This window comes from Ornithorhynchus anatinus, chromosome 17 (genome assembly GCF_004115215.2).
Source record: "Ornithorhynchus anatinus isolate Pmale09 chromosome 17, mOrnAna1.pri.v4, whole genome shotgun sequence".
In the NCBI taxonomy this organism is placed as follows: domain Eukaryota; kingdom Metazoa; phylum Chordata; class Mammalia; order Monotremata; family Ornithorhynchidae; genus Ornithorhynchus; species Ornithorhynchus anatinus.
In genome coordinates, this window is record NC_041744.1 from 11143124 (window position 1) to 11162315 (window position 19192).

A 19192-nucleotide genomic window follows, 5' to 3' on the forward strand; every position below is an offset into this window, starting at 1 on the left:
TGTATACGTAGAGGCAATTGTATAGGAAGGGAAAGTTAAGGGAGTCTGTAGAGTAGGAGAATTCATATTAGAACAGCACTGTTGTACTACTATTGGGCCACATTCTCCCAGTGGTTAAATAAACAACGGACGGTTTTAAAGTTATTCAACTTTGGAAGGTGCACTAAAAAAGTTAACTTGTTGGGGCCCCTGACACTGTATCACCTTGGACCTGCTCGCCAAGCTCAACTTCCCTCATTCGTGCCCAAATCCCATCAGTGCGTGATTATTCTCACACATGGTCTGCACACCTGACATCCTTTGACCCTCTTTTGGATGCCTCATAGTCGACACAGTTGGGACAGGTGGTTTTCTTTGAGTTCAGAGATGACGATTTTCCGAAAGTCCCTCTCCTTCCTAAATGAAACAGATTGGTTTCTGGCCCAGGGTTTGGGAACAATGTTAAAGGAATTCTCTCTGAATCAATTCCTTGTTTTACTTTTGAGATTTGGAGGTATGTGGGAAGAGAGTCAGGGAGAGCCGCGACATGAGTGATCTTTTTCTTTTTCATTAATAGAGACCTTAAATCAATCAGTCAATAGTATTTAATGACACACTCTACTAAGTGCCTTGTAGAGCACAGTGAAGTTAATTAATCCCTGTCCTCAAAGGGGGGTTTAAAATCTTGACACATTCATAGGATTTCAAACCATTCACCTTTTTTATTTTTCACATTTGAGTTTCCCTTTGGTAGAGCTTACTCACTCCCGGTAACCCAGTTTGACCCAGACACGCTCATACTGACATGTACACACCTGCTTGCCTCAAACAGCAGCAACCTTGCCTGCTCACAACAATAATAATAATAATAATAGTACTTTTTAAGTGCTTGCTAATAATAATAGTACTTTTTAAGTGCTTGCTCTGTGCCAAGCACTGTTCTAAAAGCTGGGGTAGATACAAGGTAATCAGGTTGGACATAGTCCCTGTCCCACATGGGATTCCCAGTCTTAATCCCCATTTTACAGATGAGGTAACTGAGGCCCAGAGACATGAAGTGACTTACCTAAGGTCACCCATCAGACAAGTGGCAGAGCTGGGAGTCCTTCTGATTCCCAGGCCCATGCTCTATCCACCAGGCCACGCTGCTAACCTGGTGGCTCTCGGCCTATCCTCAATTCCTGTTGTGTGGGTAGGCTTTGCACCACGATGCTTGGTGGTTGGTGCTCAGACCCCCTCTTCCCCACTGCCCCCAACCCAACCCCAAGAAAGCTGGGCCTGATGAGGACGGAGGAATTACGATTTCTGCCTGCCCTCAGTTCTTGGCATGGTGGGGCTACCATGATCCAATTAAGCAACCATTAAATTAATTACTTAATTAAAATTAAGTGTATTAAGTAAATTAAAGGGAAGCAGTGTGGCTTAGAGGAAGCAGCTCAACCTGGTGGACAGAACACGGGCCTGGGAGTAAGAAGGATCTGGGTTCTAATCCCAGCTCCACCACTTGTCTGCTGGGTGACCTTGGGCAAATCAACTTCACTTTTCTGGGCCTCATCTCTAGAATGGGGATTAAGGCTGGAACCCCATGAGGGACATGGACTGTAGCCAACCTGATTGGCTTGCATCTACCTCAGAGCTTAGTAAAGTGCCCGGCACGTTGTAAGCGCTTAATAAATACCGTTTAAAAAAAAGCGAGCAAGACGGGGTTAAAGCTGCTGGGAAGTTTGCCTGGAGTGTCATCTGATGGTACTTGCAGGATTATGACTGTTTGCTGACCCGAAAGAAACAGACATACATTACAATGCAAGTTACGCAAGGGATGGGAACGATGTCATACAGAGCCTTTTAGAACTTTAGAACATGTCCCCCAGGGTGGAGGGGTCGCTGATCCTTCCCTTTGTTCCAAAATTGTTTCCTTCTCCTCCCAGGTCCCTGGAGAAAGAGATACATAATTACTAAAATGCCATCCCATTCTGTCAAAAACCGTCCAGTTATTCATTGGCACGGTATTAGCAAATCTCTGGGAATATGGTAGTTTTCCACCCACTTGGAGAGAGAGTTTTTGTTATGGTCACATAATGATCTCAGAGTTGTGCAAATGCTCGGTGATGCAACCCTTTTAGGTTGTGAGAAGGAATTTCCTCCTTGGGCTTCCTTTGAGGGGTTTTAGTGAGTAAAAGCAGGAAACCAAATGCAAAAATGCAGGGTTCGAGTGGCATCTTGGAAAACCCGCCTTCAACAGGAACTGCCTAGAAGCAGCCCTGGCAGCAACCTTCCTGGTAGGATTTAGGGATCCTAGAATTATTGCTGAGGATGTGAAACGTGAATAAATTTGGTCCCGCCCAAAAGAAAAGATGAGGGCAGAAGATCTCCATTAGAATTTTCCTGAAGGCCATGAAACATGCACATATACATGAAACAAGCGGGAAGGTGCTTGCATATAATCTGTATTCAAAGGCTGCAATTTTCATAATCAAAATGAACTATTTCTTTATATTTCTCTGCTCTCATGAACTCAAAACACCAAAAGTATATGGACAGGAAGATGGTTAACAGTGTTCAAAGGAGAGGCCTTAGGAACCAGAGAGAAGAGTAGTAATAACAGTATTTATTAAGCAATTCAGTCTCAACCAGTCTGTACTTCATTGCTGAAAAAACCATCTTCCAGCCTTGCTTTTTTTTTTTTTTTGGTTAAGTGCATACTGTTTTCCAATAATAATCATTGTGATATTTGTTAAGCACCTACTATGTTTCTGGCACTGTTTCAAGCGCTGGGGAGAATGCAAGCAAATCAGGTTGTCCCACATAAAGCTCACAGTCTTAATCCCCATTTTACAGATGAGGGAACTGAGGCACAGAAAAGTGAAGTGAAGGTCACACAGCAGACAAGTGGCAAAGGCAGGACTAGAACCCAGTTCTTTCTGACTCCCATTATAGCTTGGAGGAAAGAGCATGGGACTTGGAGAAGGAGGAGAGAGTGAAGGAAGAAGAGGAAGAGGAGAAAGAATAGGAGGAGGAGGAGAAAGAGGAGGAGGAAGAAAAGGTGAGGAAGAGGAGGAGAGGGAGAAGAGGGAGAGGAGGAGGAAGAGGAGGAAAAGGAAGAGAAGGAGGAGGGGGAGGAGGAAATGGAGGCACAAGTAGATTTTGGTAAGAAGAAACAGTTTTGTGCATGCTTGTGGATTTGTTCAAAGTGTGATGCTGTTGGGTACACCCCTACTTCGGGCTTTTTGGCTGCCATGATGCAGAGGGTAGGATTTAAACTTTAGCTTTCTCTACCTCTTGCCTTCACTAGCTACAATAATAATCATGGTATTTGTTAAGCGCTTACTATTTGCCAAGCACTGTTCTAAGCGCAGGGGTAGATATAATAATCAGCTTGGACACAGTCCCTGCCCCACACAGGGGGTTCACAGTCTTAATCCGTTTTACAGATGAGGTAACTGAGGCCCAGAGAAATGAAGTGACTTTTCCAAGGTCACACAGCAGGCGAATGGTGGAGCCGGGATTAGAATCCACCTCCTCTGACTCCCAAGCCTGTGTTCTTGCCAGTAGGCCAGGCCAAGTGTCGCTTCCCCATCGGACCACTTCTGCCTGAGACACTGAATGATGCGAAGTTCACGCCCAGAAAGAACTCCGTGAGCTGTCTGGGTGTGGTGCCAATGTCACAGAAGTGGATGAAGCTACACGGCCTGATGAAGAATGAAGGAGGCCTCTCCTCAACACAGCCCTCACTGGTGTAGATTGTGGATTCGCTGTCAGAGACTTGCTGGGACCTCCCTATTTCTCCTACCCTTAATTTACTGTATATCCGTCTCCCCCTGTAGATTGTAAATTCCTCCTGGGCAAGGGTCACACCCTACCAACTCTGTTGTACTTTCCCAAGTGTTTAGTGCAGTGCTCTGCACACAGTAAGCATTCAGTCCATATGACTGATTGATTGATCGATCTGTCCTTCTGAATCTGAATCCCAGAGGGATTACCTCCGGCTGCTTTGTGTCCCTCTACAAAAAACACCACTTTGCCTGCATAAACTGGTCAGTCTGTCTGGCTGTACAGAAGACAATAATAGATTTATTTGTGGTGGTGGTTTTTTCTTTCTTTTTTCTTGTTTTTGTTCTTCTCCTGATTTTTCACAAGGATACAGAAAAGATTCCCCAAGTCCCTAAATTACTTTGTGTATCAGGCTTGACAGTGGCTTATGAAAAAAGAAAGAACACAGCAGGATCTGCTGCTGTTGGGCTTTGCAAAATAACCTGTTCTCCCGACCAGTCCTCTGGGTTCAGGGGGCCTGCGTGAGATGATTCAGTGCCAACCATCACCACTAGTGCTAAAACAACTCAAGTGCTCATGCACTTCAATAAATCAGGACTTCATCATCATTATTGATCTTTGTTATTGTGCTCAGAGCAATCGATTTAATTTTTATTGAGTGCTTACTTTGTGCAAAGCACTGTACTAAGCTCTTGGGAGAGTACAATACAACAAACAGACATGAATGAATAAATACGATTGATAAGTTAAAAAAGGTTGTATGGATACTTAGTAGTATTAACATAAAAGTTTTTTCATTTGGATTGGGATTTTTTTCTGAAAAATTGTCTCTACCACCAAAAAAAGATGCTGATACGGGGTTAGGGCCTTATGGGCTAATTGGGAAATTCATCACTGATTATAAAGGAATCTTTGTCTCCTTCCTGATGAGGTCAAGATATCAGCTTTACTTTTAAAGACCTACATGACCTGGGTGGAGTCTCTGGTCAGGAGCCAGAGCAGAGAGGTGTGAAAACTCAGTTTCAGTAAACTCATGGGAGGAAAACATCCTGGATCCTGATGGCAGCAGCTATTATCCCTCTCTTAGTCAGACTGGGAACTGGCTGTGAGGATTCATGAGAAGCTACCCATCTGAGACTTTTTCTTCACTCCCCATGAAATGGTCCAAGAATAGAAATTCCTGAGCTGGGGAGGTTAAACAGGTTCTAGGTTGTCATGGGTCACCTAGAAAATATGCGGCATTGCTTCAAACCTAAGTGGCCAGAGAGGTCTCTCTGAAAAGTCCCAGCTATCATTCCTCAAATTGGGCCTAAGGAAAGATTGTAAGGTTTTCCCCACTCCTCTCTCTTTTCTGCCCAGGGATTTGGTTCCGCAAGAAGAAGGTTGCACAGTCAATCAATGGTATTTATCGATCACTTACTGTGAGCAGAGCACCATCCCCTCTCCCTCACCGCCTTCCCCTTGCCCACGTCCTGCCTCCGGCCCCGAACTCCCTCTCCGCTTCATAGCCGACATGACCACCCTTCCCACCTTCAAAGCCTTATTAAAAGCACATCGCTTCCAAGAGGCCTTCCCCGACTAAGCTCTCATTTCCTCTTCTCATTTCCGACTCCCTTCTGCAGCTTCCTTGTGTTTGGATTTGCATCCTTTCAGGCCTCTCCCCTCGCCCCCCGCCACCAGCTGTAGAGCACATTTGTGCCTAGCTGTAATTTATTTATTTATATTAAAAATCTGCCTCCCCCTCTAGACTGTACCCTCCTTCTGGGCAGGAGACCACTCTGTTGTATTGTGCTTTCCCAAGTGCTTACGCAGTGCTCTGTACACAGTAAATGCCCATTAAATATGATTGATTGAGAAGCCAAAGATGGAAAAATAAAGAAATGACTCTTTTAGGGGGAGAAATAGCTCTGCCTGCCTCAGGACAATTTTAGGATGAAGAACAGGTCCCCCAGACTTACAGAAGCTGGCTCTTCAGGCTCCACTCTAAGCTGGACCAGGCAGCCCAAGCCTGCCACAGAAGACCTGCATTCTCTGGAGGACTGACCTCCGGGATGTGAAGAGGGAGAGGTGCTGTTCCTTCCCTCCTGATTTTACTTTGAAGGCAGCTCACAACTTGGGTCAGTTGGCCAGTTATCTCAGTTCTTTAATCCATTCATTCATTCAGTAGCATTTATTGAGGGCTTACTGTGTGCAGAACATTGTACTGTTTGGGAGAGTACAGTATAACAACAAAAAGGCATATTGGTTAGCAGGCAGTGGTAACGACACCAAGATCACGGGTTCAGTCCCCGTATGTGCTGCTTGTATGTTTCCCCCAAGCTCATTGTGGGCAGAAATCTACCATCCCTGTTGTATTGTGCTCTTCCAAATGTTTAGTTAAGTGGTCTCTGCATAGAGTAAGTGCTCAATAATTACCATTGATTGATTAATAAATCAAGGCATAATTGATGGACGTGTAAAATGCTTTGCAGATGAATGGAGAGTTTGAACTTGACTAGAGCAGAGTTACTATAATTGGGTAATAATAATAATTAATGGTATTTGTTAAAGTGCTTACTATGTGCCAAGCATTCTAAATCCTGAGGTGGATACAGGATAATCAGGTCGGACATTTCCCTGTCCCACATGGGGCTCACAGTCTGAGTAGGAGGAAGGAAGGACATTTCAGCCCCATTTCACCATTAGAAGGGACTGAGGCAAAGAGAAGTTAACCAACTCGCTCAAGGTCACACAGCAGGAAAATGTCAGTGCCGGGATTAGAGGCCGTGTTTTCCTACTCTCAGGCCCAGGCTCTTTCCACTAGGCCACGCTACTTCTCCGAAGGGGCCACTGTCTTCTCTGGGTGCGTCGGCCAAGCGAAGAAATTTGCCTCGCATAGAGCATTTCTAAGATGAATATTTATCTCCCAGGCAACTCTCTCTGCCTCTCAGACTCTCTCAGCAGCAGTTCCAGGCACATTGGGCCCATATCATCACTACCATACCCCATTAGCTAAGAGTTAGGAAATCCTCAGAGGCTTATGCTGGATGCGTTCAGGTAATAATAATAATAATATTAATTACAGTTACTAAGTACTTTGTATGTACCAAGCCCTCTGCTAAACATTGGGTTAACCAGATGACCGGATTAGACAGATTAGACAGCTTTTATCCCACAAGGAACTCAAAATCTAAGAGGTACAGAGAGCAGGTATCTTGTCCCCATTTTCCAGATGAGGAAACTGATGCCCAGAGAGGTTAAGTGATTCGCCAAAAGTAATAATAATGATGGTACTCGTTAAGCGCTTACTGTGTGCCAGGCACTCTACTAAGCACTGGGGCGGATACAAGCAAATCAAGTTAGATGATCCAGTGTTGATGTTAATGTGCCAAAAATCACTGTGCCAGACAACAGAGAGACAAAAGATCTACTAGCGATGTCCAATATACTTAATTCTCCTGTGACTTGTGTTTCTACTATACTTTTTCAATAGAACTCCGTTATTGAATTAGGGAACGTTCTTCTGACAATGTGTGTTAATTGGGATAAAATGTAACGCAATGTCAGAATAAAAGGTCTTTAACTTCTCAATTATTAGTAGTGCTATTATATTTGTAAAGTGCTTAATAGCTGTTAAGCACTGTCCTAAGTGCCGGGGTAGATATAAGTTAATCAGGCTGGACGCAGTCCCTGTCCCACAAGGGGTGCACAGTTCTAGGTAAGAGGGGAGAACAGGCATTGAATCCCCATTTTACAGATAACTCACTTTTTTCTGACTTCTTCCCCTCTGCCTTCAAAAGCACTCAAGTCTCCCCTAGCCTTTTCTGAATGCCACTGTAGCTTCTTATCACCTCGTCTCCCAGCACCCTCCAGACTGTAAGCTTATTGTAGGCAGGGAACGTGTCAAGCAACTCTATTCTGTTGGGCCCTCACAAGTGCTTAGAATAAGCAGCCTGGCACAGCGACTAGAGCTCGGGCCTGGGAGTCAGAAGGTCTGCCACTTTCCTGCTGTGTGACTTTGGGCAAGTCACTTTTCTGTGCCTCAGTTACCTCATCTGCCAAACTGGGATTGAGACTGTGAGCCCCGTGTAGGACAGGGACTGTGTCCAATATGACTTGCTTGCATCCACCCCGGTGCTTAGTACAGTTCCTGGTACACAGTAAGCACTTAACAAATACCACAATTATTATTATTATGCCTTGTACACAGTAAGTACTTAATAAATACCATTAATTGATCAACTGATTGAAAGTAAAAACAGGAGATCTTTAAGGTCCTATTCATTCAATAGTATTTATTGAGCGCTTACTATGTGCAGAGCACTCTACTAAGCGCTTGGAACGTACAATTCGGCGACAGATAGAGACAATCCCGCAAAATGATGGGCTCACAGTCTAATGGACACTGTCAGGGGTTCTGGGCCTCCTAAGTGACTCTGGAGCTATTTTAGCCAGAATGGGGGGAAGGAGAAGGAGGTCACACTGTTGTACTCTACTTTCCCTATAGCAGGTGCTCAGTTGATGATTGTGATAATAAACTTGTGAATACTGAGGATTTGAGGAAGATGAAAAGGGAGAGAAGAAAAAAAGAAAGGGAAAAATATTGGTGCTGCATATCTGAGTAGGGTGATTCCTTTTTCAGGAAAATGGGGACAGAGCTCTCTCCAGCAACTCAAAATAGGGCTCTAGGAAATGGAGCTCCCCACCCCACACCATCATTTTTCTTACCTTGTGTTTCCTCTGCAACAGCTGAAGCTGCCTGACATTCTGAGATTTTTTCTCTTTTTCCGGTATTTGTTAAGTGCTTACTATGTGCCAGGCATTGTATTAAGTGGTAGAATAGATACAAGCTAAGCCGGTTGAGACAGTCTAGGTCCCAAATAGGGCTCACAGTTTTAATCCCCATTTTCCAGATGAGGTAACTGAGGCCCAGGAAAGTGTAATGACTAGACCAAAATCCCACAGCAGAGAGGTGGAGGTCATTTTGACTCCCTTCTGACTCCCAGCCCCGTAGTCTATGCTCTAGGCCATGCTACTTCTCGAAGGATTCTTCCCTTGGCCTCAAAATTTTAAAATCCTTCAGGTGGAAGGAACCTTTGAGGTTCATGTAAACCACTCCCCCCGGCCTTCTTGCGGAATGCCCAATCCCAGACAATTCCCTTTTCTCCCCTCCAAACCTTCCTCTTCCTCTTGTGGTAGAGAGAGAGAAATATCTGGCAGGGTTCCTTTGGTCTTTGAGGAAGTTTTTCCTAGAAACATCATTTTCACCCCCAGACTAATTGTGAATATTCCCCCGAGCACCTCTTGCTAAATTGTAAGGGCAAGAGATTACTAAAGCCGGAAGACTCCGGAAACGCTGTGGGTTCAAAGCAAATGGGTCCATGAAGGGCTAGACTTGTCTGCTGTGTGACCTTGGACAAGTCACTTCACTTCTCTGGGCCTCAGTTCCCTTATCTGTAAAATGGGGTTAGGGATTAAGACCGTAAGACTGGCAACTCGGTGGCTTCATCCTGCAAGACTTTAAGCTCCTTGAGGGCAGGGATCATGTCTACTAACTCCATTGTACTTTCTCAGGTGCTTAGTACCATACTCTACACAAAAAAAAGCATACAGTAAAAACTACTGATTGATATTGGAGAGACAGCGTGCCTAATGGATAGAGCGCAGGCCTGGGAATCAGAAGCACCTGGGTTCTATTCCCAGGTCCATCATTTGTCTGTGGAGTGACCTTGGGCGAGTCACTTCCCTTCTCTGCACCTCAGTTACCTCATTTATAAAATGAGGATTAATGTCGTGAGCCCCACTGTGGGGCATGGCCCGTGTCCAGACTGATTAGATTGTTATCTGCCCCAGAACTTAGTAGAGTACTTGGCACATGGTAAGGGCTTAACAAATACCACAAAAATAAAGAGAAAATTCTGGAAACACTTCAGCTTCAAAGCAGATTGGTCATGAGGGGCAAGATCTTGGCAAAGAACAACAAAGTGGTTCCAAATTCTGGGAAATCTTCAAGAGGAAATGAACCCCAGACAGACAAATGAAGTGCTGGCAAGCTGTATGAGCAAGGAGAGCAATCAGGCAGGGCACTGACAAACAGCACAGAATTTAAAAAGCCAAATGTCTTGTTTTGCTTGATCCATGGCATGTCTGGTATAACCCGCAGGGCAAGTATCAGTGCCTGATAGTCTCCGACACCATCAGTGACCATCCTAGATGGTGAGGAAGGGGAAATATCCTCATCCCATCTCTCCACTGAAACCTGCAAGATGCCCACGCTTCCTGGTCTCCATTTCAATCATCAGTGGTATTTATTAAGTGCTTACTATGTGTGGAGCACTGTGCTAAGTGCTTGGGAGAGAACAGTGTAAGCGCTAAACAAATACCATCATTATTATTATTATTAACAATACAACAGAGTTACAGGCAACTTCCCTACCATTCTCTGTTGGACAGGTGTGTAACTCCACTCTGAACCCCAGGTGGGGAATGTTTATTCATGAAATAGGTTTGCTGAATCACTGCATAGTTAACAATAAACAGCAGGAGGTGAGGAATGGCTAATACATAGGTTACACAGCCCTCAACAAACACAGAGGCCTGGGTAAGTACATCATAATAATGATCTATCATCCACGTGCCCATGTCCACGGCCTCCAGGTATATACGGAGACAAACATAAGAAGATAACAAAGAAAAAAAAACATCAGCCAGGGAGGTCACATCCCATTAATAGGATTCTCCCTCCCGGAGATGTGTTGCAGCCTGCTCTGATGCTACCTAGATGCAAGTGAAGCCAGACCTTAAGTTCAAAGAATAGCACTGAATCTTCCCCTAGGTTTTTGGGTTCTAGGTGATTCAACCTTGATCTCCACCACCTTGAGGTCGCTCAGAACATGCTGCTACTATCGGGTTGGGAGAAGGAAGCAATGGGGGCTTTTGGGCTGAAAGACCTCTTTAAACTGCATCTACATCCCCTCTAGAGAGACAACGACCTCCACCACGTATGAAGTCCAGAGGTGAAGTACCACAGGGAGATGCGACCAAAAGAGCAGCTGCCAATGGAAAATGGAGGAGGAGAGCGGCCCTCATTGGTGAGGTAACCAACGGATCCAAATGGAAAAAAGTCACTGGAGATCGTGGAGCCATATTAGGTTGTGTGCGGTTAAGGGAGGAAGAGGTTGCAGCAAATAGTACTTAATGGATAGAGAAGTCAGAAGAAGTTGCTCATTCTGAATGGATGAAATAATTTGCATGAAATGTTACAGAAAACGTTAGCGCGATGCAACCGTTTAAATGCAAGGGAGATACGACCTATTCTCTCTTGAAGGCCATTCCAGGCTGTGATCGTTCAGGTGAGTGGAGGGGGGTGGGCTGCTGATTTTGGGGGGCAGGGGAAGTATGTTTAATGAAGGTTGTTTCTCGGGGTTTCCTGTGGGGCATTTTGAGGGGGAAAATCCCCAAGATGCCACATCATCTTCTTCTCGAACTCAACTTGGCTTCTGCCTGCTGATGTCGGGGTCAAGCCTATAGCTTCCTGGGCAACAAATCGACAGATTTGCCATTCACTGGTGTTTAATGATTAGAGAGGATTATGCAGGATAGTCCTTTCGAATAAATGACACGGGTTATGCAAGATGTTGTATAAGATGCTAGGTAAATACCATTTCCTATGTAAAATGGTGTACATTGTTCATTTTGAGTCAATAGTTCAGGTTATGTAAGGTGTTATATAAGGATTCTTCAGCCAATAGGGGTTGGATGATCAGTACCGGTTAAATTGAATGGTAATGATGATCAGGATGAGAAGTATAAAAGAGGGTGTCTGGGACTCAATTATGGATGTCGGAGGAGAATGAGCGAAAGAAATTAAGCCCCGACAGGAGCCGAGACTTAGAGCATCGACTTCTCCTCTAAGACCCCCGAATTTCCCCTACCTTGTGAGACCCTGTGAAGGGATCAGCCTTCCCCTGAATTTGTCCCCTATTGCAGATCTGGCCCACATTGCAGGATCCTTGCTTAACACGGGAGCCTCTCCGACTTCAGCAGAAAGTAAGGCCAGAGTACCCACATTACTTATAGCTTAACAAGACCCCACGTAGCTGAAGTCAATTTCAAGGAAGAGCAAATGTGGCTATCTTGAAGTTGCTCTGGCTCTTGCTCCTGGACTGCTGCCTTCTCCTGGGGGACTCGGTTCAGATGCCTGCATTATTCGGTAGGAAAAGCCATATTTTATCCCTCTCTGTCACTCCTTCTCTATCCTCCAGTCTTCCTCTTCCTCATTTATCTTTGTGTCAAGCACTTCATTTTCCCCTTTTCCCTTCTCCATCCCACCCCAACCCCACCTATACACTTTGGAAAATGTCACAGGACCTGAACTGGGACAAGAAACAGGGAACTGGGTAAGGAAGAGAGGGAGCTGATGGACATGGGGGAAACCTAGCATTGGGGCATCAAAGATCTATTTCAAAATCAGATTTCAGTAGGTCAAGGAGAGAGGTTTTTGAAGAATAAGTGAAAGCCACCAAGCCGTCAGCACAAAAATTGGGAGCGGGGGATAGGCCAGTAGTTAAAAGGTGCAGTGAAATCCAGAGAAGACTTTTTTTCAATATAAGGGAGTAGGGTGGCCTAGGTAGAAGCAGCCTAGTTTACTGGATAGATCAGGGACCTGAGACTCAGAAGGACCTGGCTTCTAATCCTGGCTCCACCACTTGTCTGCTGTGTGACCTTGGGCAAGTTGCTTCACTTCTCTGTGCTTCAGTTATCTCATCTGTAAAATGGGGATTAAAACTGTGAGCCCCATGCAGAACATGGATTAACTTGTATCTACCCCAGTGCTTAGTAGAGTGTCTGGCACATAGTAAGAGCTTAATAAATACCACAAAAAAGAGAGAGACATGAGCATACTTGAAAGCAGTGGGGAAGGAGAGTGACTTCAATTATTTGATTATGCTGTTTCTAAATACTTTTATATCTGTCTCCCCGATTAGTGTTAACTCCATGTGGGTAGGGAATGTGTCACTTCTTTTTATATTTCCCAAGCCCATCAGTATAATGCATCAAATCCAGTGAACACTAAATTACTACTACTGCTTAGTGTGTGGCTGAGATGTAGCAGAAGGTACGCAGAATTTAATCATGTGTGGAAGTAAGCAGCTAGGTGGGGGTCAGAGGATTTTGAAATTCCCAAGGATCAGCAGTGGCGATAAGTGAGGGGAAATCCTCACAATCGGTCAGAAATGCAAAGGTGGGGCAAGGGAGTGGGTGAGCAATGGTAACCAATAGTTGTAACTGGTAGCAGAAGTAAATGATATGGGGCTCAAATGCTGAGACGGTGAGGAATGGAGGGGCATGATGGGGGAAATGAGGCATTGGGGATAAGGAGTAAATCAACTGGAGTTCAACATGCAGGAGTTGGAAATAATAATAAAAACAATTATGGTACTTGTTAAAAGCTTACTATGTGCCAAACACTGTTCTAAGCGCTGGGGTAGATACAAGTTAATCAGGTTGGACATAGTCCCTGTCCCACGTGGGGCTCATAGTCTAAATTGGGGTAGGATTTAATCCTCATTTTACCGATAAGGTAACTGACGCACAGAGAAGTTAAGTGACTTGCAGCCTTGTGGTAAAATCAGAATTAGAACCCAGGTCCTTTGACCCCTAGTCCCACACTCTTTCCACCAGGATGCACTGCTTCTCTGATTATTCCTTCTGCCTTGGTCAAATCCTTATAAAAAATATTGTGTCCATTTGGGCTGTATCTTTTACTTCTTGGGCTCTGAACCTCCAGCCGATGGAGCAGAGACCTGGTAGGCAGGAGGAACTGGGTTCTAATCCTAGCTCCACCACTTGTGTGATCTTGGGCAAAACTCTTCACTTCTCTGGGCCTCAGTTACATCATCTGTAAAATGGGGATTAAGACTATAAGCCCCATGCAGGTCATGGACTGAGTCCAACCCGATTAACTTGCACCTACCCCAGTGTATAGTACAATTCTTGGCACAAAATAAGTGCTTAACAAATACCATTAACCCCCCCCCCCCACAATAAATGCTAAATAAATGACTCTGATGCTAATGATATAGAGAAACTAGAAAGGAGCCAGAGAAAGTGACCAAAATTATTAAAGGAGTAGAAAATAGGTCCTCTGAGGGAAAAATAAGAGAATCGGGGTTGTTTATCCACAGCCAACACCATACAAGAGAAAATGGGCTACAGTGAAACCGGGATTTCAAATAATTTCGCTACTATCAGAAAAAGAAAATAGCGTGCTTGCTTCCACACACTACTGAACTCTGCTTACCTTCTGCTACGTCTCAGCCAATGCCAAGTAATAGTAGTATTCATTTAGAGGTCATTGAGTGTCCCGGTGAGTTTCCATCCCTGGAAATCTTGAGAAGAATAAACCACGAGCTTTTCTGGTTGGTTCAAGCCTTCATCTGCCTGAGGGAATAGGCTACTCCATATGATCCCTAAAGGGCCTTTCCAGCACAGTCATACGAATCTCTGATCAGTTACAGCAAAGGGTTGGTCAGAACAAGATCTGAGTCAGATGGGTCAATTTTTGACACTCCTTAATGACTTACTGAAAAAAGGGAACTTAAAGTTTGGTTACCTAAAGCGCTTTATGAAAATACATTACTTCTCATCATCATCTTCTATTCCTAATATGTGAATTTTATAATGGTCTCACTTAGGGACCTGGCCATTTTTGATAGGCAAAAATCCCAGGACCATGTTTCTCTTTGGGTAATTGAGATATCTCTCTCTCGTGCTTTTGCTTGTAAGAACTGCCCATTCTTTTCCTCAGGGGGCTTTATTCAACTTAGGTTCAGTGACCACAACTATTTCCATATTTCAGGGCCAGAAAAATGGTCCATGTGGCTGAGGAATTGAATTGATTGGGAACAAATTAAGGAATGTAGGAAGTCAGGAGCAGTGGGCTGATCAGTGGTTGAGGAAGACAGTCAAATAATAATAATTATGGTACTTAAGCGCTTAATATATGCCAAGCACTGTTCTAAGCACTGGGGTAGATATGAAATTCCCTTTAATAGGAAAAAAAGTTTCCAACCCCATTTGAAAGGGAAATATATCTGGGCTTGGCATTCAGCTCCTGAATCCTGGGTGAGGGATGTGTGTTTAACCTTGAAAGTGCTGGGATGTGAGGTTGCTTCACCTGATGTCACAAATGTTGCTCAACCAATCCCTACCATTCTACGGCATTTCCTCGTACACCTGCTCAGAGTCAATGGGTGTTTCCTGCTGAACTTGAGTGTCTCCAATGAGCCATATCGGCCCTACAAAGTTTTTCCTTCTGGATCTTTTCCACGAGGGCCTCTCACCAGGAAGGACGTGGACCGATGGTATAAAAACCCAGCCTTCCTCAGTAGCCTCAGGAAACCACGGCAGGTGGCAGGTGAGACTGGCATTTTGTTTTTCCTTCCTGGGCATGTGATGGAATCTCTTGACTTTTCTCAGGGAGGGAATGAGAAAAAAAGGATAGATTTGCCCTGACCTTAAATTCTGGGGTGCCCAATTTTGCTTCCCCATGGCGGCCCCTTGATCCTTGGTAGTCCTGAAGGAGAATGCAATAGCGTCAGTTGGGTCTAGAACTTGAAATAGTCTTGGTTCCAGGAACAGTCATGGTCTGCTATACTGCAGATCTGGGGCTCTGAAAAGTCTTCATCGATCAAGGGTGGGCAGCACTCTTCTCCACCCCAGTAGAGCCAGTGATTATAACGGACAAATGCAGCCTTAACCTGATGGTGATAATGGTATTTTTCCCTGTTTGTTAAATGCTTACTATGTGTCAGACTCTGTTCTAAGCGCTGGGGTAAATACAAAATAATCAGATTGGACACAGTCCATGTCCCACATGGGACTCTGTCTTATTCCCCATTTTACAGATTAGGGAACTGAGGCACAGAGAATTTAAATAACTTACCCAAGGTCTCAAAGCAGAAAAGTATTAGGCAGGATTAGAACCCAGAACATTCTGACTCCCAGGCCCATATTCTATCCACTAAGTCGTGCTGCTTCGCTTACCTTGAGCCAAGCACTGTTCAACCTCTCCTGGTCAAATCCTAACCACTGGCTGAATTTACCTTCCCAAACGCAGTAGAAAGAGCCTAGGCCTAGGGGTCAGAGGACCCGAATTCTAATCCTGACTCTGCCAATTGTTTGCTGTGTGACCTTGGGTAAGTCATTTAACTGCTCCGTGTCTCAGTTTCCTCAACTGTAAAATGATTCAATAGTCATTCTCCCTCCTACTTAGACAGTGAAACCTATCTGGCACAGGCACTGTGTCCAACTTGATCAATTTCTACATACTCCAGTACTTAGAACAGTGCGTGATGCTTAGTAAGTGCTTAACAAATACCATAAAAAAAAAACTGCACATACCCCATCTGCATAAGGTACACAGGTAAAATACAGGTGCTAAATCCTTAGCTGGGAATACATTTGTTTAGTTATTTAGTGTTATGAGATTGTATTTTGACAAGTCATTAGGGGCCCCAAACCCTGTTGTTAAGGCCGAAGAAATTGTTTGCACGGAGGTGTGCTCAATGAAGAGTCATTCCTCTCTTTTCTCCTCCTGGCACCAAAGCGTTCATTCATCATTCAATCATATTTATTGAGCTCTTACTGTATGCAAAACACCGAAGGAGTTGGCCGACGGATTTCTTACCCAGCCCTTTTTGGGGCATGTTTCACCAAGTCCTAGCGGATTGCCCCTTTTGGGTTTTCCCTGGACTTTCACTTGAGGTTTTGGGTGGGTTTTGTTTTGTTTTTTTAATACGTTACTCGTTCAGCATTGATTGTGGGTCAAACACTGTTCTGTTCACTCCGTCTAGCAGAACTCCCTGGGATTAGGTTTAGGAATGCTGCTGTCTCCTTAGTGTTTATCTCCCTCCAGTTATTTGTTGGCTCTTATCAATTCCCTCCCTCCCTCCTTAGTCACAGTTTAGACAGTACTTCCGAGCACATTAATCACCTATCTTAAATCAACCAATCTGATTAGCTTGTATCCACCCCAGTGCTTAGAACAGTGCTCGATACGTAGTACGTGTCTAAAAATACTATTATTGTTAATAATATTATTATCAATCTGTCCAAGATCCTTGGACAGAACTGCAGCTTGGCTCAAGACTCCTTTGCTGCTCCCTAAGGTATTTAAGTGCTTACTATGTAGCAGGCACTGTACTAAGTGGTGGGGTAGCTACAAGTTAATCAGGATGGACACAGCCCCTGACCCACATAGGACTCACAGTCTTAATCCCCATTTTGCAGATGAGGTAACTGAGGCACAGAGAAGTTAGGTGACTTGTCCAAGGTCACTCAACAGGCAAGTGGCAGAGTCATGATTAGAACCCAGGTCCTTCTGTCTCCCAGGCCCATGCTCTACCCACAAGGCCACGCTGTTTTCCAGCAGCCTTCAGCCTGTGTGGGCTCTACTTGGGCAATGACCTGTAGGGCCTTTAAATCTCTGATTGTAGACTTCGATAGCCAACTTTGTTTAGGGGAAACCGATTTTCCAAAGCAAACACCTACTGCTCCAACAGACAAGGCCGAGGTTCCGCTCCCTTTTCTCACGCTTGTTGGAGGGAACAGAAACATACTTGTCATTTTGTGCCTTCAAGGTGAGCTTAGTCCCGGATGTGGGAAAGGGATAAGATGTAACCTTGCTTAGAAAGAAGCACTCTATAAATATCATGATTGATTGATTGACTGCCTTATTCCCTTCCCCTGCAGATTTGCCCCTTTTCCCTCCAGCCTCCCATCTGCCAGTATTCCCGCTTCTCTGGAGAAGCAGAAAAGACTTTTGGAAAGAGCATGGGCATGGGAGTCAGAGGACTTGGGTTCTAATCCCAGTCCCACCACTTGCCAACTGTGGGAATTCGGGCAGGCCTCTTCACTTCTCTGTGCCTCAATTTCCTCATCTGTAAAAAGGGAATTAATTATGTTCTCTCTCTCCTACTTAGAGTCCCATGTGAGACTGTGTCTGATTTGATTACTTGGTCTCTATCCCAGCATTTAGTTCAGTGCTTAGCCCATATAAGCACTTAACAAATACTACTACTACTATTATTATTATCATTACTAGAGAAGCAGCGTGGCCTAGTGGATACAGGATGGGCTTGGGAGTCAAAAGAACCTGGTCCCTAAGCCCAGTTCTGCCACTTGTCTGCTTGTGACCTTGGGCAAGTCACTTCACTTCTCTGTGCTCAGTTACCTCATCCATAAAATGGGATTATGACTGGGAGCCCTTTGCGGGACAGGGACTGTGTCCAACCCGATTTGTTTGTATTCACCCCAGCGCTTAGTACAGTGCCTGGCACATAAGCACTGAACAAACACCTCAATTATTACTGAACCATTTATCTTCTCACTTGAGGATACTGATATTTCTGTCCTATAGCTACCATCACAGAGTTGTAATACCCTCCTCTGTGCAGCTGTCCTCTCGAGCAGCTTCTCTGACCCTCCCCCATCCCGCCCCATTTCACCTCGCCACCAAAGAAACCCCAAGTCCACCATCCTGTCTCTCTTTGCATCATGACTAATCACTGGCAACCAGGGAGCGAGCCCAGGGGAATGGCCCAGAAGGCGAGGCTGGCTCACTCCACTCAATAGTATTTACTGAGCACTTACTAGGTGCAGAGCACTGTACTAAACTCTTAGGAGAGGTCACTACAACAGAATTAGTAGCCACGTTCCCTGTCACTCATCTAACTCCTCTAGACTGTAAACTCATTGTGGGCAGAGAACGGGTCTGTGATATTGTTATATTGTACTCTTCCAAGCCCTTAGTACAGTATTCTGCATACATTTAAAGATCAATCCATATAATTGATAATCGTGCCACCTCCAGACAGATGGGCAGTGTTCCCCAGCCCCTCTGAGAAACGAGGATCACATTTTCCAAACTTTCCCCTCCTTGATCAGGGCTCCTACCCTCCTGGGATCTGCGGAGGGTTCCAGTTCCGCAGCTCCCTACTCTTCTTATGAGAAGCAGCGTGGCTCAGTGGAAAGAACCTGGGCTTCGGTGTCAGAGGTCATGAGTTCGACTCCCAGCTCTGCCACTTGTCAGCTGTGTGACTGTGGGCAAGTCACTTTACTTCTCTGTGCCTCAGTTACCTCATCTGTAAAATGGGGATTAACTGTGAGCCTCACGTGGGACGACCTGATTACCCTGTATCTCCCCCAGCGCTTAGAACGGTGCTCTGCACATAGTAAGCGCTTAACAAATACCAACATTATTATTCAGAAGCGAGCAGGAAAAGTGGCACAGCGGGGTGACGTGCCCTGGGGCGTCTCCTGCCATTAAAGCTCATTCTAAATCGATGCTTCCTTCCCGCCACCCGACCTAAGCTGTTACCTAACTCACTGACCGGAGTTTATGCCTCACCTCTTTCCCAAAAGAAAGAGAGTGGTGTAGTGGAGAGAGCCCGGGCCTGGG